Source organism: Schistocerca serialis, chromosome 1 (assembly GCF_023864345.2).
Source record: "Schistocerca serialis cubense isolate TAMUIC-IGC-003099 chromosome 1, iqSchSeri2.2, whole genome shotgun sequence".
In the NCBI taxonomy this organism is placed as follows: Eukaryota; Metazoa; Arthropoda; class Insecta; order Orthoptera; family Acrididae; genus Schistocerca; species Schistocerca serialis.
Window position 1 is genome coordinate 1,277,069,007 of NC_064638.1, and position 26,949 is coordinate 1,277,095,955.

Sequence of the window (26,949 nt, forward strand, 5' to 3'; positions counted from 1 at the left end):
GTGTATTAATTCAGTTCCTTTTAAATTTTACATAAAGGCCATCAGCTGTGTTAAATTTTTGAAGATTGATTTTATTTTATTAAAAAAATATTTTTCTTAGAATTTGTTTTATCTGAAATTGTTTGTAATCCTGGCCCTAAGCCGTTAGTTGCTCAATGTGTTATGTGTGGCCTTCAGCTTAGGATTTGCGTGAACCCCTTTTAATAAGGCCTTCAGTTGTGTGTATTCCTTAAAGGATATTTTTTTATAAGAAAGAAGGGGTTTATTTTTAAATTGTTTGTCTGACTTGTTGTTCAGGCCTTCAGCGATTGTTTCCAATTTGTTTGTGGCCTTCAGCCGTGTAATAAGTTAATATTTGTTTAATTACGCTTTCGGGCGTTCCGTTGTAAGTTAAGACGAAATTTCTTGGTTAGAAAAAATTTTTATTAACATGGTTTAAATATAGTTGTCTTTTAGACGTGTAGTGCAGGCCTTCAGCCGTTAATTGTTTTCAATTGCATGTTTTTTTTAAATATCTTCTATTTTTAATTACTTTTGATTTCTAAGCCAGTTCTTCAGTCATTCTTGTTTTTGGTGTGGTTTTGGGCCTTCAGCTCAGAAAGCGTCTCAAGTTGTCTTTAAGTAGGCCTTCAGCCATATTGTCTAATTGTGATACTTTAAAGCAATGTGTAAATAAGTGGTTCTTAGAAAAATAGAGTTGTGTATTTGATTGTGCAACTCACAGCAGCTGTTTACGGCCTCATCCACAATCGTAACCTTAGCCTGTGCGCCCTATGAGTACCTACCAACCAGGTTCCAGATACAAGAAAATATGAGAAAGAGATTGAGACTGGTTTAATATCCGGAAATATCGCTAGACCCCTACGGAAATATGGCATCCAGTGCATTTCGCTCCCTTCAGGTAAGATAAAAAAAAATCTATAGACTATCTAGGTCTCCGAAAGGCACGTGTGTATCGCATTTCACACGAAAGTGACATACTTTATATGGAAAAGACTATCAGAGCTCTCGAGCAGAGCTGCAAGGAACATCAACGACACTCCTGCCCAAAACAACCAAGCAAATTAGCCGTCGCAGAGCCCTGTCTCAGATATAATCTGGAAATGAAATACGGTGAGACCAGTATCATGGTGCAAACGCCAAGATTCTGGCACAGGATAAGTAAGGGATCTATCGAAATAAGGTGACAGGTAGGGAAATAAACGTGACCAGAGGTGTCGACATAAATAACAGTTGCGGTCCGGCCCTCTTTAGTAAAATCTCGCCGGCCATCCACTACAGTTGGAAAACGACGACAGAAGTTTCGTTTGACAGAATATCAGTGCCAGCTCTGAAAAACAGAGGAGCATCGAAGGGTGTAGTGGACGTCACAAATCGAACTCGGCTATAAACAACGGCGCAAGACCAACAATAGTTCAGTCTAGCAGGAGCGCAGGAACATCAAAACCTCAAAGCATGTGAACAAGACGGCTCGATCGGTCGTCGAAATAATGAACAGAAAAATGGAGACAACAGCTAGGCAGAGCATCAGGGAATACGCCATTTATCTTAAGATATAAATTCTAAGATTGCGCACCACAAGAACTTACCAGAATGAGACCGAAATCGGTAGATATGTTATGTACATGTACAGATAAACAAATGTTTTCAATTTCAGAAAAAAAATGGGTGATTTGGAGAAGAGCTTCTCAAATTGAGACGCTTTAGCGTTAGCCCACTTCCGGCCCTTAAGCAAGCAATTATTCTGTTTGGCATTGACTGAAGAAATTGTTATATGTCCTCCTCAGGGATAACGTGCCAAATACTGCCTAATTGGCGCGTTAGATCGTCAAAATCACGAGCTGATTGGACAGCCCTACCTGTAATGGTCCGAACGTTCTCAATTGGAGTGCGATCCAGCGACCTAGCTGGTCGAAATAGGGCTTGACAAGTACGAATAGTAGGAAAGGCCGCCATGTGCCGGAGGACATTATCTTGCTAAACTGTAATCCCGGGCTAGTTTGCCATGAAGGGCAACAAAACGGGAGAGAGGGGGCGGGGGGGCTAGAATGTTGAATGTCGTCGACGTATCGCTGTGCTGTAAGAGTGCCACGGATAAGGCCCAAAGGGGTCCTCTTACGGAAAGACATGGCACTCCAGATCATCACTCCTGGTTGTCCGTGCCATACGGCGAGTGGAAGTGAGATTGATATACCACTGCTGTCCGAGGGGTCTACAGACACGTCTCCGTTCTGGAATCTATTGACTAGGACAAAATTGTCTCCAGTGATGAGTCCTACAATGAACTAGGCCCCAATGGCTAGCGAAGACGTGTCTGGAAACGTTCCAGAACAGGGGTTGGATACCAGCCTGACTGACGCCATCCATATGAACCGACAGGCAGGAGTGCGACTTCTTTACATTGTAGGACCCCTTTCGCTGTCGCCCACAGCACCCTTACAGCGCAGTCATGCGTGCTTACATTTCAGCAAGATAGTGCCCGCCCACACATAGCGAAAGTTTCTAGTGCTTGTCTTCGTGCGTGCTTATTGACCCATACCTTGTCCAGCAAGGTCGCCAGATATCTCACCGATTGAGAACGTTTGCAGCATTATGGGCAGGGCTCCATCCGGCTTGGGGTTTTGTCACATATTTCTCAGAAGGACGTCCATCAATACTTTCACTCAATGGTAAGTGGAATGCTTGAGGGCTAAAGGAGGACCAACCAGTTATTTATTATTTTCAGCCATAATGGCTATGTTTGTGAACCGTGACTCTGTGGGATAATTATTTGTTTCAAGTTTCTGGTAACAGTCACTTTTTATTTTATACTTAATCTAACATAATGCAATGCGTTTCTAACATTTTCTGTTCATCTTCAAGCGTTTATACATACATAGAGAAATCTTACTTAAAAATAAACAGTCTAGATTAATCTAGACTAAGACTGTTTATTTTTAAGTAACATTTCTCTATGCATGTATAAAGGCTTGAAGATGAACAGAAAATGTTCGAAACGCGTTGCATTATGTTAGATTAAGCATAAAATAAAAAGCGACTGGTAGCGGAACCTTGAAACAAACAGTTATTTATTTATTGATTTGCTCAATTTGTTTGGCTCTTTCTCGTGAATAAACACTCCAATTGTTCTCAAACTTTAAGCATTTGTTTTTCTGTACATTTGAATCACATCTACTCCGGTAATGCCTTAACTCCTTCGTGGCATGTGTTCTCTCTCTTTGTCTCTCTCTCTCTAACTCTATCCTCTTTTTTCCTTTTTCTTACAATATAAATTGAGCCCGAAAGTACTGTGCAGTCTCGAAAGAACGCCTCTCACGTTAGCCGACGTGGATTCTGAAACCGACAACTGTGAGAAACACTTTTTCCACATGATGCCCTGAAAGCCGTAGATCAAGGATGGGTGCTGCGTTTCTTGACCTCTGTCTATTAAAGAAAGTATGATCATTGTGGGATACCAAACTAAATTCGTGAGTGGATTGAAAATTTCTTGGCACGGAGAACGCAGCGTTTTATCTTGGAAGGTTATCAGCAGCTATAGCAGTCACTCTAGGCGTGCTACTAGAACTTCATGTTGAATATTAATTACCCGGTAGACAGTATTAATAGTAATCTCAGGCTCTCTGCTGATAATGTACTTACCTAAAATGAAGTCAGCTTCTGTGACCGAGCGGTTCTAGGCGCTTCAGTCCGGAACCGCGCTGCTGCTACGGTCGCAGGTTCAAATCCTGCCTCGGGCATGGATGTGTGTGATATCATTAGGTTTGTTAGGTTTAACTAGTTCTAAGTCTAGGGGACTGGTGACCTAAGAGGTTAAGTCCCATAGTGCTCAGAGCCATTTGAACCATCTAAACTGAAGCACAGCCAGAAATAAGTCTGACCTAAAAGATTATCAACTTGCTTTAAACGTTGATAAATGAAAATTTGTGCACCTCATAAAACGAAAAAATGTAATATCCTACGTTTACATTTTCAATAAATGATAACTGGAATGAATCAGCTCTTTGAAATATTTAGGCGAGAAGGAAGTGAAGTAGAATAATCACAATAGCTCAGTCATAAATAACACAAATGGCGCCTGGAACCGCGCTGCTGCTACGGTCGCAGGTTCGAATCCTGCCTCGGGCATGGATGTGTGTGATGTCCTTAGGTTAGTTAAGTTCTAAGGGATTGATGACCTCAGATGTTAAGTCCGATAGTGCTCAGAGCAATTTGAACCATTTTGTACCAATACAAGTGGCAGATTTACATTCCTTGTTGGGACACTGGAAAAATACATTGGCATACAAAAGAGTAACCGACTAGAACTACCAGAGGTAGAAGGAAGTAATCAAATATGGGTCACAGGTGTTTCTCACTCATGGGAGAGCACAACTGTTCTGATGAAAACCATGAAGTGGCAGACTGATGAAGATATGCGACAACCGTCCCGCAAAGTTTCAACGACCATTATTAACTGAAGGATCTAGGAATAAGCTACCAACCCAATTTATCGCTCCAGCAGCGACATTGAATATGAAATTAGACAAATTCCAGTACACGCAGGGGCACTGAAGCCATAATTCTTCCCACACTCCATGTTGTTGTTGTTGTGGTCTTCAGTCCTGAGACTGGTTTGATGCAGCTCTCCATGCTAATCTATCCTGTGCAACCTCCTTCATCTCCCAGTACCTACTGCAACCTACATCCTTCTGAATCTGCTTAGTGTATTCATCTCTTGGTCTCCCTCTACGATTTTTACCTTCTACGCAGCCCTCCAATGCTAAATTTGTGATCCCTTGATGCCTCAGGAGATGTCCTACCAACCGGTCCCTTCTTCTAGTTAAGTTGTGCCACATTCTCCTCAATCCTATTCAATACCTCCTCATTAGTTACGTGATCTACCCACCTAATCTTCAACATTCTTCTGTAGCACCACATTTCGAAAGCTTCTATTCTCTTCTTGTCCAAACTATTTATTGTCCATGTTTCACTTCCATACATGGCTACACTCCATACAAATACTTTCGGAAACGAGTTCCTGACACTTAAATCTATACTCGATGTTAACAAATCTCTCTTCTTCAGAAATGCTTTCCTTGCCATTGCCAGTCTACATTTTATATCCTCTCTACTTCGACGGTTCGAGATATGGAAATTATATTTTGGCAAATGATAGCACGCAAAGAGGGGAGTATTTTGCAGCATCGTTATTATACAAAACTTTACTACGTACCGTGCTACTCCACTAATTACAGACTTTTTCGATGAAAGAATATCACTTTTTAGGGCCATCGATTTCTGTTGAAACGAAAAATGCTACGGGTTTTGGATCAACATAAGTGAAGACGTTACACATTTATTTTGTACCGAGAAACTGCATTTTCATAACATACTGAACTTACTTTCCCTCAGTTCATCCCTTCACTTAATAAACCACTGTTTCAGAATTGGCTCGCAACTGTGTCTGGACAACATGTTAGTGAGGTGAGGCTGTGTACACTCCATACAAATACTTTGAGGAACGACTTCCTGACATTTAAATCTATACTCGATGTTAACAAATTTCTCTTCTTCAGGAACGCTTTCCTTGCCATTGCCAGTCAGCACTCCGTAAGCGAATAGAATCGTTAGGACCTCTGATATTCTGTAGAATTGGACTTGCTTTTTTCCATACGTTTCACGGTGGTGTACAGAGTGTAGATATAAATATAAACATCTGACGCATAAATTGGACAGAAATTTCTTGCAAAATGAGAACTGCAAATGGTGAATATTCATTAAGAGCTGTCTGTAACATAATATCGGAATTGCTATAATGTCATTGTGTATCAGATGACAACGAAACAGGCTTGACCCTTGGTAATGTTACTGTTGGAAAGTCAATATTACATCCAAAGGAAAGTAGAGGATCTACGGTGAACCCTTGTGGAGCACCAGATATAAGCAGGTTTCGTTCAGAAGAAGACTGGTTACTTTACACTGGACTTTTTCCTACTGATATCCTTTATTTACGGATAGATACTTTATGAAATGAATCATTTACCAGAATTTCCTGTGCACCATACCTCTCTAACTTACGGAAATGAGTATAATAATGGACTCAAATGACTCTCACAGTTTCCAGAACATAGCAGAATATCCCAGAACTCAGTAGAATATTAGTCCAATGTAACATACACATTTTGCGCTTATTTTATTTGCAGCCACAGCACCAAAGTCGATTAGTAGAACTGTCGGTTCACAGAATACAGGAATTTATGTTTTCATTGCTGAATGGGGTCAGACGTTAACGAAATGTAGCTTTTCGAAGAAGACTGAAATGCATGAGCTACTGAGAACTAGTATATAAACGTGGTGTGGAATAAAGAGATACTATCATATCTGAAGTAAGTTCTAGGTAACATAACTGGATGTATTTGGTCTGATTCACTGAAGCACATAGAAACGTTACACACTGTACTTTGTTCTGCTGCCAGTAGAAACTGCCAGCCGCGGATGCAAAATATGAAGAGGCAAAACAGGCAGTATTTGTCTTACGAAGTTCCCAGACTATCTCTCTCTGTGTTTAAATACGCTCCAACTAAAACATAAACTTCTAACCCGTTTTTCCTCTAACTCGATGAAAGGAGGATTTTTGCATGCTACTGGGTACGCACGTACGTAACGCAGCACGCGCGGTGCATGACAAAGGTTCTTATAGCTTCTATTGCCGCTGCGGTTTTGTTGCTTTTCTGGGAAGAGACAGGGTTTGTTTTTCAGTGTGGTGGAACGACGTATCTACACTGCAGGACACCAAAATTGAAACACAATGCTGGTGCCACTCAACGTACGCCAACCTGGTATGAACTGTACTATACGTCTGGATATCCAAATGATTATCGTTTCAGCGCAACAGGTCAAACAAGAAAGAATAAGGCCCGCTAAGAAAAGATTTTAAGGGCACATGTGGACTGTGGTCACAATTTATTGGTTATGAACTGTGGATTAAAACTGAAGAAACTGCAAAAAGGTAAGAATTTAAGGAGATGAGACCTACATAAACTGAAAGAACCTCAGGTTGTGGAAGGTTTCAGAGAGAGCATTAGGGAACGAACGACAAATACAGGGGAAATAAATACAGTAGAAGAAGAATGGGTACCTTTGAGAGATTAAATAGTGAAGGCAGCAGAGGATCAAGTAGATAAAACGACGAGGGCTAGTCGAAATCCTTGGGTAACAGAAGACATATTAAAATTAATTGATGAAAGGAGAAAATATAAAAATGCAGTAAATGAAGCAGGCAAAAGGGAATACAAACGTCTCAAAAGTGAGATCGACAGGAAGTGCAAAATGGCTGAGCCAGGATGGCTAGAGGGCAAATGCAAGGATGTAGAAGCATATATCACCAGGGGTGAGATAGATACTGCCTACAGGAAAATTAAAGAGACTTTTGGAGGAAAGAGAACCACCTGTATGAATATCAGGAGCTCAGACAGAAAACCAGTCGTAAGCAAAGAAAGGGAAACAGAAAGGTGGAAGGTATATATAGAGGGGTCTATAGAAGGGCGATGTACTTAAGGGCAATATTATGGAAATGGAAGTGGATGAAGATGAAATGGGTGACATGGTACTGCGTGAAGAATTTGACAGGACACTGAAAGACCTAAGTAAAAAAAAAACCCTGGGAATAGACAAATTTCCATTACAACTACTGATAATCCTGGGAGAGACAGCATGACAAAACTCTGCCATCTGGTGAGCAAGATGTATGAGACAGGTGAAATTCCCTCATACTTCAAGAAGAATATGATAATTTCAATCCCAAAGAAAGCAGGTGTCGACAGGTGTGAAAATTGCCGAACTATCAGTTAAATAAGTCATCGTTGCAAAATACTAACACGAATTCCTTACAGAAGAATGGAAAAACTGGTAGAATGTGGCCTCGGGGAAGATCAGTTCGGATTCCACAGAAATGTTGGAACACGCGAGGCAATATTGACCCTACGACTTATCTTAGAAGAGAGATTAAGGAAAGGCAAACCTACGTTTCTAGCATTTTTAGACTTAGTGAAAGCTTTTGACAATGTTGACTGGAATACTTTCTTTCAAATTCTAATGGCGGCAGGGGTAAAATAAAGGGAGCGGAAAGCTATTCACAATTTGTACAGAAACCAGATGGCAGTTATAAGAGTCGACGGGCATGAAAGGGAAGCAATGGTTGGGAAGGGAGTGAGACATGCTGTAGCCTATCTCCGGTGTTATTCAATCTGTATATTGAGCAAGCAGTAAAGGAAACAAAAGAAAAATTAGGAGTAGGAATTAAAATCCGTGGAGAGGAAATAAAAACTTTGAGGTTCGCTGATGAGATTGTAATTCTGTCAGAGGCAGGAGGAAATAAAAACTTTGAGGTTCGCTGATGAGATTGTAATTCTGTCAGAGGCAGCAAAGAACCTGGAAGAGCAACTGAACGGAATGGACGAGGATAATGAAATGTAGTCGAATTGAATCAGGTGATGCTGAGAAAATTAGATTATAAAATGACACACTTATAGTAGTAGATGAGTTTTGCTCTTTGGAGAGCAAAATAACTGATGGTGGTCGAAGTACAGAGGATATAAAATGTAGACTGACTATGGCAAGGAAAGCGTTTCTGATAAAGAGAAATTTGTTAACATCGGGTATAGAGTTAAGTGTCAGGAAGTCTTTTCTGGAAGTATTTGTATGGAGTGTAGCCATGTATGGATGTGAAACATGAATGGTAAATAGTTTAGACAAGAAGAGAATTGAAGCGTTCGAAATGTGGCGCTACAGAAGAATGCTGAAAATTGGATGGGTAGATCACGTAACTAATGAACGGGTACTAAATAGAATAGGGGAGAATAGGAATTTGTGGTACAACCCGACTAAAAGGAGGGATCGGTTGGTCATCAATTTAGTATCGGAGGGGAAGCGTGGAGGGTAAAAATCGAAGAGGAAGATCAAGAGATGAATACACTAAGCAGATACAGAAGGATGTAGGTTGCAGTAGGTACTGGGAGAAGAAGAAGCTTGCACAGGATAGAGTACCATGGAGAGCTGCATCAGACCAGTCTCTGGACTGAAGACCACAATAACAAGAAGGAAAGATTACGCAGCGGGTTTCTTGTTCAGAAATCGTAATTAAATGTATCCTGTTTGAGAGAATATCGTGGTATTCCTTGTGTAAGAGGGAGAAACATATATAGCACAAGTTAGAAATCGATCCTAGGAGTCTCGTGGCCTAGCGAGATGGCGGTATATCGTTTTGGTATATTTCTACCTGCGTTGGTCTTGATTCCATAATTTTCATGAAAATATAAAACCCATGTTCAGGAAGGTCATAATAAACGTCGTGCAGTTTCTCAGCTACTCCAGACGACTACTGCCCGAGAGGGAGGACATTGTAAGAGCCTGAAACCCTTACTGTTGCAGGATAGCGAATCCTGGAGTACGACAGTGAAGGACAATTGACGCTCTGTGCACTAATGAAATATCATTAGTAAGACATAAATTTAGTCAATTTCAGTACTCCAGTTGAATCATCTTCTTCATGGCCATGGTGAGGGCAGTGGATGCAGCACGCAGTCTTGGAATGCAGTAGCAAGTCCACATGAGCAGATTCTCGAGGCCATTGGTTCAGTCACAGCTGTGCAGGGTAGTAGGTGGCACGCGTGGCTCGTACAGTGACATTGATCACCAGATCGTAGACTGATTTTTACTAGGACACTCTCGTGGACATCGAGGGGGTTCACCCAAGAAAACTCCAGCAGCTATGCACGTGATGTAGACGTTAGAGTGCCATGGACACGATACAGAATCTGCGGAGGAAATCATTAAAGCAAAGGTGTTTATCGGCTGGTCCCGGCGGAGGTTCGAGTCCTCCCTTGGACATGGGTGTGTGTATTTCTCCTTAGGATAATTTAGGTTAAGTAGTGTGTAAGCTTAGGGACTGATGACCTTAGCAGTTAAGTCCCATAAGATTTCACACACATTTTGGACAAAAGTGTTTATCGTTGCGGCGGGATCTTCTCACGGAATTTCAGTCACCAACTTTCTCCTCCGAATGTGAAAATTTTTAACTGACGCCAATCTACGTAGGGAGAAACAATCACCATAAGGAAAATATGATCTCGTACGAAAAGATATAGGTGTTGGTTTTGTCCGCGCGCTGTTCGAGAGTGGAATAACAGAGAATTAGTGTGGAGGCGGCTCGATGAACCCTCTGCCCGGCACTGAAGTGTGATTTACGGAGTGGCCATGTAGATGCAGGTGTAGATATAGTGCATCATTACACTATGACCTATCTATCGTAGACAGGCCGTGGATCCTTGTTCTGCTCACAGAAGCAAGTACGGGGTAGCAGCATATGGTGTGCATCCTGGAGAAAGTTACAGGTTCACAGTGTGCTATAAACCATCAGTTCGTCTATCGGAAAGGTCGAGGTAGAAGTCCTCAGGATTTCACATGAGGTTACGAGGTGTTGGCAGCTCACAGCGAGCGGGTTGTGCTGTCAGAATGACTTGATGATCCCACGTCAGTGAGGTTACATTTATGAATTAACAATCCAGGTTTCTCACTCGAGTGAGATGAACCAATAGCTTCTGGGGTGTGCCACATTATTTGCTGCACCAGCTCCCTGCCCGTTTGTCATTCTGATTGCTACACAGCACACTGGCCTGATTCGCTTGGCTTTGTGCTTGCTGGAGAAAACTTGTACTTGTCTGTGGTGCAACAACATGTTGTCCACTCGACCATGCAGGATCGAACAGTGCCTTCATTCAAGAAATGGTCTTTTTTGCGGCAACACAAGTATACGTGCAGACAATGTGACGAGCTCTGGAACACCATGGACTGTCAGCATGTAACCATTGTTATGATTATCCTTGACATGATAGCTGAAAGAGGCACACCTCCAATAGTGCGCTCAGTGACATGGGAGTGGCACAACTTCGTATTTTCATACAAACCCAAGTTATGCGTGCGGTAACACAAGTATACGTGCAGACAATGTGACGAGCACTGGAACACCATGGACTGTCAGCATGTAACCATTGTTATGATTATCCTTGACATGGTAGCTGAAAGAGGCACACCTCCAATAGTGCGCCCAGTGACATGGGAGTGGCACAACTTCGCATTTTCAGGCAAGCCCAAGTTATGCGTGCAGCATCAAGATGGAAATAACCACTGTGGAGTCTCTGCAGAGAACGAACATGGCTCTACTGCATTCGTCGTCCATCATAGTTTGAGTTTTTATTTTTATTTTTACAGCAGATAATTTAAGAGTCTGCAACTTGTCACTAACATTTGGTGGAGTCGGGGTCCCTGCACTAAAGGCTCCACCTAAAGCTACGTTCTCATAGCTGCGGGAATTTCCTACAAACGTGCTGCGTAAAAAGCGTGTCAGACCACCCTCCCCACTCACACAATGCAAACATGGCAGACGGTATTCCTTGGGTGCGGACAACGCAATGACGCTACGGGCTCTAACTGCGGGAAACGCTTGCGTGCTTCAGGAAGAGCCAGTTCAGCATCATGCAGCCATCTGCTTGGTTGAGGAGTGAGGGAACTCGAACTGAGTAGCAGCGACTAATAGGCGACAGCTGCAGTATTTGTTTGGAGCACGGGCAGCAAAGAAGTACGTAATTCTTCCGGACTAATTATTGAAAAGTTCACCAGAAATGTCGCTTGACCGCTACTCTGCCTCAGAAGATGAGCAGCTTATCGGGTTGGTATCCGAAAAGCATATTTTGTGGAACGTGGCTGATGTTGAGCTTAAAAATCAAATGCAAAAGGAGTTAAAGTGGGCAGACACCAGAAGAAAAATGAAGGAAACATGTGAGATGAAATATGTTTCATTTCGTTCAGTGTAATACAATTGTAAATATATTTCTACTGAGCCTTTAACCACTGTTATAATGTGTTGTATGTTGTGGTTATCGTGATCAGTGCTGTGAACCACAATTAAAATTCGGCCTGTTGAAGTAATCGGGGAATCCGCAACCCACAGTCAATTCCTCAGCTTCGGCGTAACCGCCAACACCTGCCAAGCGTAGGATGTTGTCTGTGGGCAGTTAATTAGTGTCTGATACACCTCAGTTATATGGCAGTGGGAACTAACATTCCTCCGCATCGTCGAGCAACTGTTTTGTTACTAAAATGTTATACGCTCGTTGTTCTTCATGATGTGACAACATTTGTCTTACTGCTTTACGCTTCCTAAGTACTCTGCCCAATAATATATAGTTTCCTCCACTTCCTTAACTTCCACATACTTTCGGAGTACCAAAATTAACTGGTTTTTAGATCTATCATCCTCCCCCCCCCCCGTGAAGCATGGACCTTGCCGTTGGTGGTGAGGCTTGCGTGCCTCAGCGATACAGACAGCCGTACCGTAGGTGCAACCACAACGGCGGGGTATCTGTAGAGAGGCCAGACAAACGTGTGGTTCCTGAAGAGGGGCAGCAGCCTTTTCAGTAGTTGCAGGGGCAACAGTCTGGATGACTGACTGATCTGGCCTTGTAACACTAACCAAAACAGCCTTGCTGTGTTGGTACTGCGAACGGCTGAAAGCAAGGGGAAACTACAGGCCTAACAAAAGTCTACCATCTAGTCAGCAAGACGTATGACAGGGGAAATACCCTGTGACTTCAAGAAGAATATAATAATTCCAATCCCAAAGACAACAGGTGTTGGCAGATGTGAAAATTACCGAACTATCAGTTTAATAAGCCATGGCTGCAAAATACTAATACGAATTCTTTACAGACGAATGGAAAATCTGGTAGAAGCCGACCTCGGGGAAGATCAGTTTGGATTCCGTGGAAATGTTGGAACACGTGAGGCAATGCTGACCCTACGACTTATCTTACAAAATAGATTAAGGAAAGGCAAACCTCCGTTTCTAGCGTTTGTAGACTTAGAGAAACCTTTTGACAATGTTGACTGGAATACTCTCTTTCAAATTCTGAAGGTGGGAGGGGCAAAATACTGGGAGCGGAAGACTATTCACAATTTGTACAGAAACCAGATGGCAGTTATGAGTCGAGGGGCACGAAAGGGAAGCAGTGGTTGGAAAGGGAGTGAGACAGGGTTGTAGCCTATCCCTGATGTTATTCAATCTGTATATTGAGCAAGCAGTAAAGGAAACAAAAGAAAAATTCGGAGCAGGAATTAAAATCCATGGAGAGGAAATAAAAACTTTGGGGTTCGCCGATGACGTTGTAATTCGGTCAGAGACAGCTAAGGACTTGGAAGAGCAGTTGAACGGAATGGACAGTGCCTTGAGTGGAGGATATAAGATGAACATCAACAAAAGCAAAACGAGGATAATGGGATGTAGTCGAATTAAGTCGGGTGATGCTGAGGGAATTAGATTAGGAAATGAGACACTTAATGTAGTAAATGAGTTTTGCAGTTTGGGGAGCAAAATAACTGATGATGGTCGAAGTAGTGCGGATATAAAATGTAGACTGGCAATGGCAAGGAAAGCGTCTCTGAAGAAGAGAAATTTGTTAACCTGGAGTATAGATTTAAGTGTCAGGAAGTCTTTTCTGAAAGTATTTGTATGGAGTGGACGATAAATAGTTTAGAAAAGAAGAGAATAGACGCTTTCGAAATGTGGTGCTACAGAAGAATGCTGAAGATTAGGTGGGTAGATCACATAATTAATGACGAGGTACTGAATAGAATTGGGGAGAAGAAGGATATAGGCTGCAGTAGGTACTGGGAGATGAAGAAGCTTGCACAGGATAGGGTAGCATGGAGAGCTGCATCAAACCAGTCTCTGGAGTGCGCCCTACTGCACTGCGCCTGTTATGGAGTCCTCGCTGGATACGCTGGCCGATGCGCAGTGATCAGTTTTCGTCAAAAGGGCTGGGCGAGTGCTTTCGTTTGTTTGGAAGGGGAGGCGGACATTGTCTGCCACCTTTCGGCCGATCGGCGATGACAAAATCGAGGCGCATGCCCTGCTATCTTTCCCAAACGATTTTATAGAAACTATTCCGTGCAAAATTTCATTTTGGCTTTACTTGGAGATTTACATGTCAAGTTCGCTATAATGTACCTATCGTTTCGTGAATGGCCACAGTTATTGTGATACTTGCTTGGAAATAAGACAGTGTGCGAAATGAGATAAGTTTGCAACGAGAAATAGGGGTCGCTATGATCTTGCATTTGGTGCATATTACACAACATGTTGCAACGTATGAGATTTCGCAAACATCTTGAATTCTTTTTTAGACATGGGTAGAGGCCTCTACCTGTCAGCAGTCTCGAGAAAATTGATTTAGCACACTCATTTGCGATGGCACCGCGCTATCGATAAACCCAGAGTGAAGTTCACACAACGTTCCTCGTGTTTCATTAACGGTCTGAAATATGAAAATGATATTTTGGCAAATGATAGCATGCAAAGAGGGGCGTATTTTGCAGCATCGTTATTTTGCAAAACTTTACTATGTACCGCACTACTCCACTAATTACACTCTGTTTCGATGAAAGAATATAACTTTTTAGGGCCATCGATAGCTGTTGAAACGAGAAGTACTATAGGTATTGGAACAACATAAGTGAAGACCTTACACATTTGTTTTGTATCAAGTAAGCTCTTTTTCATAACGTACTAAACTTACTTTCCCTCAGTTCATCCCTTCACTTAATAAACCACCGTTTGAGAATTGTGTCGCAACTGTGTCTGCACAACATGTTAGTGAGGTGAGGCTGTGTAATCTTCGCTGTGTTTTGGCAAAAGAAGGAATTTTTAACGTGGTAACAAGAGAAATGTGTAGGTTTTGCTCACAATTCGCCACTTGTGACTCTTCTTTGAAAGTTACAGATGGTTAATAAGCCAGATACTAACGAAAGCGGAGGTGACAGATCTTTTTGAGTGGTCACCGCATAAACATTTACAAGAAATGTGAGCGTAGGCTTCTGCACAGAACGCCACTTCCCCTCCAGCGCTCATCATTTCCCCTACAGCGCCTGCGCACAGCTCCCACCACAACCGCTTTCCTCACGTGGCCCCTGCCGTCTGTCAATCTATGGGCCACAGAATTCTATGCGGACTCTAGCAAAATGTTCCTTGCTGCATAGTGGAACTCGCATCATGGCAGAGAACCACACAACACTGCTCTCGTCTAGTGGAAACTGTAGGTCCCACCGACTTCGAACGAACTGCAAAAATAAATACAAATCTATTGGAAACTTTTTCTGTCTTTGAGACCCCTCCCACCAAAGCCAAAAAGTTTGTCACTTTATACATTTCCAATATGATTTTTTAACAATTCTACATCATATGTGACATTTTAATTTATCACTTCACTGTTACCTTCTCCATTGTCTAGAAATTTAGAACACATTATCAACATGTACAATTTTAGCCAACTATAAAATTATGTTGTGGTGTGGTACATAGTTTATGAGATCTCTCTCTCTCTCTCTCTCTCTATTTGTTTAGTCGGTTCCGACTCTTTGTGACCCCATGAACCAAATCACGCCACTTTTTCCTGTCTTGCTCTTTCTCCTGTAGACCTTCCAGGTTGGAACACATTGCTTCTGTGATGCCATCGATCCATCTCATCCTCTGACGTTCTCTTCTTCTAGTTCCTTAAATCTTCCCCAGAGTTAATGTTTTTTTCCAGCGAGGCATGCCTTCGCATTGTGTGTCAAAAGTAGGTCAGCTTTTGTTTTAACATTAGACCTTCCAGGGAGAAATCTGGTTTTATTTGCTACAATGCTCTCTTTGCAGTCCATGGAACTCTAAGAAGTTTCCTCCAACATCACAATTCGAAGGAGTCAATTCTTTGCCGTTCAGCCTTTCTAATGGTCCAGGTCTCACATCCATACATCGCAACTGGAAAGACCATAGCGCTCACGATACGGATCTTTGTTGCTATCGTTATATCTCTGGACCTTACAACCTTGTAGAGGTTTGACATCGCCTGTCTACCGAGCAGCAGGCGTCTCCGGATTTCATGGCTGCAGTCGCCATCAGCAGAGATCTGGGAACTGAGATAACTGAATGTGGTCACTACCTCCATGGTTTCTCCTGCTATATCCCACGAATTGGTAGGTGTAGTTGCCATAATTTTCGTTTTCTTCACATTCAGCCTAAGACCGGCCTTTTCAATTTCGTCTTTCAACTTCACAAGAGTGTTCTCAATTTTTCTTCATTTTCTGCCAACAGGATCGTATCTTCCGCGTACCTGAGGTTGTTTACATTTATTCCAGCTATTTTAATTCCTGTTTCACCTTCATCTAGCCTAGCATTCCTCATAACATGTTCTGCATACAGACTGAATAAGTACGGTGACAGTATGCAGCCTTGCCGGACCCCTTTCTGAATCTTTATCCATTTCGTTGTTCCATACATAGTTCTCACCGTGGCTTCTTGGTCAAGGTATAAACTCCGTATCAGATGAATGAGGTGATCTGGTACACCCACGTTTTTCAGTACGTTCCATAATTTGTTGTGATCGACACAGTCAAAGGCTTTGGCGTAGTCAATAAAGCAGAGGTACATATCTCTCTGGAATTCTCTTGCTTTTTCCATAATCCACCGAATGTTAGCAATTTGATCTCTAGTTCCTATTCCTTTCCTAAATCCAGCTTGTTCTTCTGGTAGCTCTCGATTTAGATATTGGCGAAGACTATTTTGTAAGACTTTCAACATGACTTTGCTAGCATGTGAGATAAGTGCGATTGTTCGTTAATCTGAGCATTCTTTAGAACTTCTCTTCTTCGGAATGGGGATGAATACTGGTCTTTTTCAGTCTTCTGGCCACTGCTGCGTGATCCATATTTTTTGACATTTTTTTCGTAGTTTATGAGATATATACTGATAGCATGAAAAGCCATCTTTTCTTCAAAGTTTAAATATTTCTCTATTTCAAAAGCACAAAATTTTCATTGAATTTAAAAAAAAGTACCAGAAGGTAGTTCTCCTTTCACTCTAATGTGCACATAGTCAAATAATAAAATACATCACTTTCGTTTCTTACGTTCTGACGCGCACCGCCCCGCACTTAGGAAAATGTTTCACGCAGCGTCCTACGGCTTGTTACGGACAGCCAAAGACGCAAACATACAAGTATTCTGCAGCACGCTACGACAAATTTCCGTACCTAGGAAAACGTAGCTTAAGTTGGAGCAAGGGGCAAAAAAATTGACTCGCATTTGGAAAGGCTGTGATTAAAATTCACATCCGGCCATCGCCCAACCCTCCAAGAAGCCTCTGCTGACAAAACAATCGCATCACGCAACACAAACATCGTCTGCTGCAGCGATCTTCAGGGTACCACAACACTGTTGATAACAACACGTGATATTAACATTTGCTTTTAACATAACTCGTTGTAGCTAACCACTTCAGCCTATTAATCCTGTCTCCAATAACTACTGACTACTGTCCATTTCTATAATTCACTGTACTGTCATTTGTCAACACAATAACACTGTTAGCCAAGCGAGGCAGCTGCGCGGTCTAAGGGGGCCTTGCCACTGTCTGCACAGCTCCCCCCGTCAGAGGTTTGAGTCTTCCCTCTCGTGTGGATGGGGGTCTTGTTCTTAGCGTAAGTTAGATTAATTAGTGTGTGAGCCAAGGGATCGATGACCTCAACAGTTCGGTCCCATAGGAACTTACTACCACAAACAAAAAATAAAAAAAATGTTCTTCACAAAGTTTTATGTTTGCACTGTTTCTCACTGATGGTACATTTTTATGTTTTAGATGTGTTGAAGACTGTGATACCGACCAGACTGTGTCCTTTCTACTTCCATTGAATTCGTATGTGCTAGTTTTCTGATCCTAAATGGCTCATGGTAATAGTGGTAAAACTTCCTTATTTCGTCGTTGATACTTGATGATTTTATGCATATGTCGGTAAGCATTTAGTCATCGACTTGTAGGTGAAAAGCCTAACGATTTTGTCATGTGCTAACTTCCTCTCTTCTGTTCGCTTCTTCATTGTCCCAAACGTGATTTTCAAACGTTCTTCTTGCGTGATTTCGCCTTCTTGCGGAAACCTAATGCATTCATGAAACATGCTGTCCGGTTTCTTGCGAATAAGAACAGTGCAGGGTGGTGATCGCGTTGAATCACAAGCTAAGCTGTTCGTCACAGATTCAAAATTAGTTAGTCGATCAATTCATTTAGTACGTTTCTTGCAGCAAGAGACGCGGATGAAAGGTCTCCCGCACAGTGCGCTCAGAACAGTAGGCAGGGGTCTATGAGTTGATATAGCAACATGTCTAATCTATGCAAATGCACAAAATCTTTCCACAAAGGTGAACGGAATTGTGGCCATTATCAGACGGAATGCACTCTGGTTTAACTGTATTCACGAAATATTTTTCTCTAAGTTTCTTGATTAAAATTTTCCTATTGGCTTCTCTCAGTCGGTAAAGGCGTATAAATTTTGAAAAAAAAAGTCCTTCACAACTCAAATCTGCGTGAATTTTCCTTCAGATCGAGGTAGGGGTCCTTAGTGGTCAATGGTCGAGATTTCTCCCGGTTTTTGAAATATTATAATGTGCATAAACCCTTTACGTTGGCCGACCGAAGTGGCCGAGCTGTTCTAGGCGCTACAGTCTGGAACCGCGCGACCGCTACGGTCGCAGGTTCGAATCCTGCATCGGGCATGGATGTGTGTGATGTCCTTAGGTTAGTTAGGTTTAAATAGTTCTAAGTTCTAGGGGACTGATGACCTCAGAAGTTAAGTCCCATAGCGCTCAGAGCCATTTGAACTTTTATGCTGCACACTAGTTTCTTGACACAGTTCTGAAGACTTCAGTATTGAGCGGACTTTCCTAGCCATTTTGTCAAAAAAACATTTTCCTGTAACTTCAACACTCACTTACGTGATCCAAAATGAGCTGAAGTTCAAAATGAGCATGAGTGCAAAATGAGTATAACTCAGACGCACATATTTTATTAGACACCTTGAAACGTGTGTAAGTATGCACAACTTCCAGTGATCTGAGTTACCATGTTTTCGTCGGTATAAAATTCCATACTGAACTTTATTACCACCTATAGCATTCGGATCATGATACTTCTCATTTACCATTTTAAGCGTGTCGTGGACGTCCTATTCATCTGTTACGTTTCTGAGTATTTTCCAAATGGAACGTTCCCCTTCCACGCCTCTCATAAAGTAGATCCTCACGCCTTTCTGCAGCGGAAGTGCAACATTAACAGATTCATGTCCTTCAGACAACCTTGACAGAGCACACGGTATGTCTTGGTTTCCTGGTATGTGCTGTATTTCGAACCTGTATTGCTCAAGAGCCAACGCCCAGTCTGTCGTGCACCAATTTGCAATTAAGTAAGAATGACAACGCTTGATGATCTGCCACTACTACTGTTTGTGTTCCAAACAAGTAATAGCGAAACGTTTCAAAACTCCACACGATACGTATTGCTTCTTTTTTTGAGAAAGAATACAATGGAGTCCAAAATGAAAGCAACAAATCACTATTTCCAAGTCCGGTGTCTAACTCACGATATAATCATACAGACTGTCAACAAATGTCTGTACGATCGTTTTCTGAGCGGAATATAGCATTCCGGTCAACGAAAACCACGCCAACGATAACATCAGGGCACCTATGAAACGGGATAGTATTTGCCGGGTAGTCCAAATCCACAACCTCTGTGTGCGCAGTCACAGACGGTTCCGTATGGAACAGTGAAGACCCCCACCACACTTTCTGCGGTGGAGACACACAGGAAGAATGGATGCAGAACAGTCGCAAATTGGTGTAGCCCGATGAGTTAACGTGAATCGTTCTGTTGTTTACCGGATGTGGCGACAGTTTATAGAGACCGAAACTGTATCCTGAAGACCAGAGCAGGGTCGACCATGTGTGACATCAGAAAGAGAGCATCGTTATTTGGCTGTAAGGGAACAACGGTACTGCCTCAGTCTGCACGGCAATTGGTATATGATCTCGCAGCACGCACTGGACGCGTTGTATCGAGGCAAAAGGTGCACAGAAGTCATCACAGAGAGGGACGCCTAGAGTGGAGTCGTCAATATGCCACCTGGACGGTCGAACCGTGGGCCAATGTTCTTTTCACAGATGAGTCCCGATCTGGTCTGGAGAGTGATTTCCGACGGATTCCCGTGTGGAGAGAACGTGGAACACGATTAAGGGAGCCAAATATTGTGGAAAGAGACCGTTATTGAGGAAGGTCCCTATTGTTGTGAGCGGGGATTGCGTTGACCACTCTAACACGTCTTCACGAACTAATACGGTTGAATGAGCGAGATTTGACTGCAGCCCGGTATCGTGACACATCCTGGGACCTCATGTGGGTTTTTGCGAGGTGCTGTGGGCTCAGACTTCGTACTGATGGATCTCATAGAGCACGGCTGGGTGACATTCTTTTGAAAACCGAAGAACTTGCACGCATTTGAGTCCAATAAAGCAAATCCGGGACGCACTATGCACACGGATTGCACCACGTTAGCATCCACCAACCACTTTTTTGACTTGCGAGCAGCTCTGCGCCGCGCGGGATTAGCCGAGCGGTCTTGGGCGCTGCAGTCATGGACTGTGCGGCTGGTCCTGGCGGAGGTTCGAGTGTTCCTTCGGGCATGGGTGTGTGTGTTTGTCCTTAGGATAATTTAGGTTAAGTAGTGTGTAAGTTTAGGGACTGATGGCCTTAGCAGTTAAGTCCCATAAGATTTCACACACATTTGAGCATTTTGAGCAGCTCTGGAGGAAGAACGGGTGTTATTGCAACATGAGATTAATCACACACTTACAGCATTCCCCATCGTTTTCAGGCCCGTGTTGATACCAGATGTGGTCACACTCCATACTACGCATTTTAATCTGTTGTCGAGATGTGTGTCTAAATCTGTTTCCCAGGCACTCGTACAAAACGGTGAATCAAATTCCACTCGAAGCGCCGTTGTGCTGAATTGTTGTCGACTCGCCAACAGCTGTTATATCTTCTCCAACGTACCTGAAGTTGCGTTGGAATCGAAATCCGAACACTTGTCGCGTTTTCTGTCAACGGGTGGCCTGCTTTTAATTGATTTACATTGCAAATGCTGTTTTCGTACTGTTAACTTTACTCATTACTGTAAGTGATTCTGGGCGACATACTATTGAAATTGGTAATTACCGGATTTTACTATACAACATTTATTTCGTTGTAAACACGAGCGCTGATATTAACAGACATAATTAAACAACTTCAAATAAACTGTGTGTCATTACACAATAATCGTATGCATGACCAACTATCAGCTCAGCCTGTACGGTACTGCTTCTAATGAGTGACTATAACCTTTGCCGAATGCTACTGCCTCCAAGGTCGATCGCTCCATAACAGTCGCAATTTTATTCTCTGTTGCCTGCACATCATAGACCCAAAGATCGCATGTAAAGGGTACTGTAGTTCTAATTTAGTCAACAAATTTTAGATCACAGACTTGTATATCATGATTGCTTGTGTCAGTCACTTACGAAATTTCTCGAAGCTTAACACAAATGCTGTTCACCACTAGCATTATCAAAATATCTTCAGTTATTCCTTTATTGATGATGAAGCTTCACTACGAAGATACTTCAGTCCACTCTTCAATTTCTCAGTCACTAGCCTGGCTTCCTTTACCACGTTCACCATCCTTGTGTACTATAAATAAATGGTAGCTCGATATAATGTTGAACAAACACTTCTAAAATATCGTTAAAATAATTTTCAATATACGACAGTATCTCTGTAATCCTACTTTACCGTCTGCTTGTCAATAAGACACATCGTTTACCACTCATTTTCACCGACACAATTCAAATTACTGCTCTGCCACATTTTCACTCAACACATTTCATAAAAACCGCGATCTCTAGCGTACTTCCCACGCACAACTAGACTGTCAGCTGGGTAGCTCTTCCCATTTAACTCTAGTACATAATACACTCAATCATAACTTGCCACAGCACGTGAATCATTTTACAATAAATTATTATGTTCTACAAATTTTCAAAATAAGATCATCCTCATAAACAACAATCCTCCATCACATAACACGAATACATCCGTAAATAATTCACATACACTACTGGCCATTAAAATTGCTACACCAAGAAGAAATGCAGATGATAAACGGGTATTCATTGGACAAATATATTACTAGAACTGACATGTGATTACATTTTCACGCAGTTTGAGTGCATAGATCCTGAGAAATCAGTACCAAGAACAACTACTTCTGGCCGTAATAACGGCCTTGATAGGTCCGGGCATTGAGTCAAACAGAGCTTGGATGGCGTGTACAGGTACAGCTGCCCATGCACGATACCACAGTTCATCAAGAGTAGTGACTGGCGTATTGTGACAAGCCAGTTGCTCGGCCACCATTGACCAGACGTTTTCAATTGTTGAGAGATCTAGAGAATGTGCTGGCCAGGGCAGCAGTCGAACAGTTTCTGTACCCAGAAAGGCCTGTACAGGACCTGCAACATGCGGTAGTGCATTATCCTGCTGAAATGTAGGGTTTTGCAGAGATCGAATGAAGGATAGAGCCGCGGGTCGTAACATATCTGAAATATAACGTCCACTGTTCAAAGTGCCGTCAATGCGAACAAGAGATGACCGGGACGTGTAACCAATGGCATCCCATACCATCACGCCGGGTGATGGCGATGGCGAATACACGCTTCCAATGTGCATTCACAGCGATGTCGCCAAACACGCATGCGACCATAATAATGCTGTAAACAGAACCTGGATTCATCCGAAAAAATGACGTTTTGTCATTCGTGCACACAGGTTCGTCGTTGAGTACACCATCGCAGGCGCTCCTGTCTGTGATGGAGCGTCAAAGGTAGCCGCAGCCATGGTCTTCTAGCTGATAGTCCATGCTGCTGCAAACGTCGTCGAGCTGTTCGTGGAGATGGTTGTTGTCTTGCAAACGTCCCCATCTGTTGACTCAGGGATCGAGACGTGGCTGCACTATCCGTTACAGCCATGCGGATAAGATGCCTGTCATCTCGACTGCTAGTGATACGAGGCCGTTGGGATCCAGCACGGCGTTCCGTATTACCCTCCTGAACCCACCGATTCCATATTCTGCTAACAGTCATTGGATCTCGACCTACGTGAGCAGCAGTGTCGCGATACGATAAACCGCAGTCGCGATAGGCTACAATCCGACCTTTATGAAAGTCGGAAACGTGATTGTGCGCGTTTCTGTCCCTTACACGAGGCATCACAACAACGTTTCACCAGTCAACGCCGGTCAACTGCTGTTTGTGTATGAGAAATCGGTTGGAAACTTTCCTCATGTCAGCACGTTGTAGGTGTCGCCACCGGCGCCTACCTTGTGTGAATGCTCTAAAAAGCTAATCATTTGCATATCACAGCATCTTCTTCCTGTCGGTTAAATTTCGTGTTTGTAGCACGTCATCTTCGTGTGGTAGCAATTTTAATGGCCAGTAGTGTATATATAGCTCTGACGTCGATAGCATGTGATACTGACAGAATGGAGAAAGATGCAGAAAACAGGATTATATTAAAAAAAAATTGAATACTTGTTTCATCATCAGATCTTTCAGCTGTCTCAGTATACGAACTGTTTATAGGTGCATGTTGTGTGGCTCTCTCGCAGTATGGCACATTTGATTTGGTAAACTGAACCAATTTCTTTATTTCCCATTACTTGCTAATAGTAGCCGAATGAAGTATATTCAGTGATCTAACCAATTTGGACGGCTCTCAGGAATTCATACATTCAAAATTAAATTTAGGATGCTTCTGTTTGGCCGATTACCTTGAAACACATTGTACTCACAAAGGAAATATACACCTCTTAAGTAATAAATGCTTGATCAGCTGTGTATAGCCCATCCGAAAAATCCAATTATTTGCAAACACACATGGTAATCGGAAACGACCATTTCTCCGCTGTGTGCTGGGTGGTGAATTTGGGGGTAAAACGTGGGACGCAGACCGAAGATTTCGTCGGCTTGAGAGCAATTGATCCATCAGTAGTCGCCAAATGGCGCCATTAGCTGCCCATTCGTCACAGGGATTCCTCTAGCCCTTCCCTGGGATCGCCAGCGTCGCCAACGCTTCCCTCCCAACCCCTGACGCTGCTCCGGGTGGTGGGCGGGGGTCGGCGGCCAAAGTATTTCTATTACGGCAGAGAGGGGCGTTAGCAGGTACTCTGTCCACCACACCCCCTCCCAGCCATTCCCCCGGAGGGACAATTTCCATTAGAGGGGAAAGCGCCGCAGTTTGGGGTGAGTCCTTGAGCCGCAGTGATCGACCGCGGCGAGCGAGTGACCCCTACCCTACTGGCACATCTCCCTCCCTCCCTCTCTTTCCCCCATCCCTTACACCCTGTGCTGTAGTTGGGCGAGTGGAATGGCCAGCTTTCAGCCCCTTTGTTCCATACGTGTGGCCTGGCGAACGACGGCAAGCCTTTCGTGGGGATGCCCTCGCTGCCCATTGCTGAAATTAGCTCTGTCACACTCCCACTACTAGCTAAGATTGACACATCGAATACTAAAAACAGACGCACACACTAAAGGCACGCATACGCAAGCATTCCATGTTGTAGTCCCCAGATCGATGATTTATTTGACTCCAGTCTCCATGCAAGACTAACTCGTTCAAGACTCTTTATCTCTGTAACTATTGATTGTTATGTTCACTTAAAATTCATTACTGTTATCAAACTCCATTATTTTCTTCTCTTACCATATTAACTATACCATGATGCTGCAGGAAATGTCCGATCAACCTAGGACTTTGTAACATCCACGAAATAAATTTTAGCTACAGTGCTACGAGAGGAAATTATGCCTCTAACAGTTATAAACATTATCTATCCGATATATGAAAAAATAGTGAAAACATTGATAAATATTAATTATTTATATAATATTTTATGATGTAATTGGACATATCGATGTGTATCATACAAAGACAATGATAATTGTAAATTCCTTTTATGAACTGCGTTTGTCTTCCTTTGTTTTTACCTTTTGTTGGTTGGGTTTTGTAGGTCCAGGACGCAAGACGCATATCAAACTGAGGTCTGTTAAGAAATTGCAATTATTTGTTAATTATTACTTGAGAGTAGAGTTCATTATTATTATAAATATGACTGAATAATTATTTGTAACTTTAATTCCTCTCTCAGTAAGCATTACCTGTGTTAATTATTTCTTTCCGCTTCAAGGAGCGCAGCCATTGATGATAGCGATTTGTACCGCGCTTTTTGTCTGTGTATTCCTTAGAAAAAAATCAGATATTTGCTTGAAGAAGTCTAAATAGTGCACAATACGAAAGTAAAGTTTAATAAGCATTTCAAATACTTATCCTATTTGCTCTAACAATAGAAAGTCTCTATCAATTGTCTGCCGCAATCTTAACAATTATCTCAGCGGCAAATTCAAATTACGCAACTCTGCAGACATAAATGCCGAAGGTAATACTAATGTGTAAAAATAAATGTGCACCGGTGGTCCCGAACTCATTTTAATGAAAATAATTTCGAATCACATTGGTTCTTTAAAAACAGCGCTCATAGCACGATCCATATAACAAACTTTTCTGGCTGATGTATGGAGCCTAAATTAATTACGCCCGAGTTGCGAAGAATATTGTTTCAGGTAACATACGTCAGTGTTGTGCGCGGCTGATATTCGGTGGTTTTAATGATCATTTTGCTGAAGATAACAGTTTCCTTCATAATCAATAGTTGTATAGAATCTATTGTATGAACTGTGATTTAGTGACACTTACACAACTTACAGACAACACTTTAACACGACGTTAACTTGGAGTTCTTTAGCAACTTGACCAAATCTTTAGCCGGGAGAAAACTTATTTAGCAATTACTCAATGTAATAAAATAAGATTATCATTTTCATTTACAAATTAATACAATACCAAACCACTGAATAACACAGCGAACGCCACAACTTGTTTTGCTCAGGTTGTGCCATAAACGTATTTTACCCCCAGTTTGATACAGTATGTCTTCATTAATGTCAGATTATATCTGGATTTTGTATCGGCGCAAGTATGCACGACTTGTACACGCGTCTTCTGAACATGTATCGTGATGTGCAGACCTGGCAAGTTGCAAGTAATACATGTGTGACTGTGTGTTTCTTCACGTCTGTTGAACTGTGTCAGAGCGTTCGGTGTTACAGAGCAGCTCGAAATTTGCGATGGCTTTCGAAGACATTACTGTTTTACGTGCCGGTGCGCTTGCTCTTCTGCATGAAGAAAGGAAAGAACGTCGACGGAAGCTCAGATGGTGGCAGCAAGAGTTTCGCAAACGTGTTACCCATGGAGCCTATGCAACGCTCATTCAACAGTCAGCTCTCAAAGATTGTGCGTATTTCCAAAGTTGTGTTAGGGTGAGCATGGGAAATTTCAGTAATTTTCTGTCGCCTGTGGCTCCTCTTGTCTCTAGAACCAACACAAACTTTCGGGAAGCGATTCCAAAGTTGTGTTAGGGTGAGCATGGGAAATTTCAGTAATTTTCTGTCGCCTGTGGCTCCTCTTGTCTCTAGAACCAACACAAACTTTCGAGAAGCGATTCCACCAGCAGTTGGCAGTGACCCTCCGTTTTTTGGCCACTGAGGATTCTTTTTCTAATTTAACATACTTGCATAGGATATCAAAAAGCTCATTGTGCAATATTATTCTTGAGGTTTACGAAATCACTTTGCAAGTTTTATCTCAGGAAGTGAAAGTAGGATGGATGTTATTAAATTCCTAATTTGTAAGTACACACAATAATAATAATAATAATAATAGAACATATAATACATTATATACTTATGGAACAATCAGGAAAGCTTTAAACATCACATTATATACTTGTTTAACTTATTAATTGTTGTGAAGCTGGCACGTATACCTTACCCTATAAATTTTCCATTTTTTCTAACAATGAGATACATTTTAGTGCTTTCAGACGACTGGGTTACTTCACT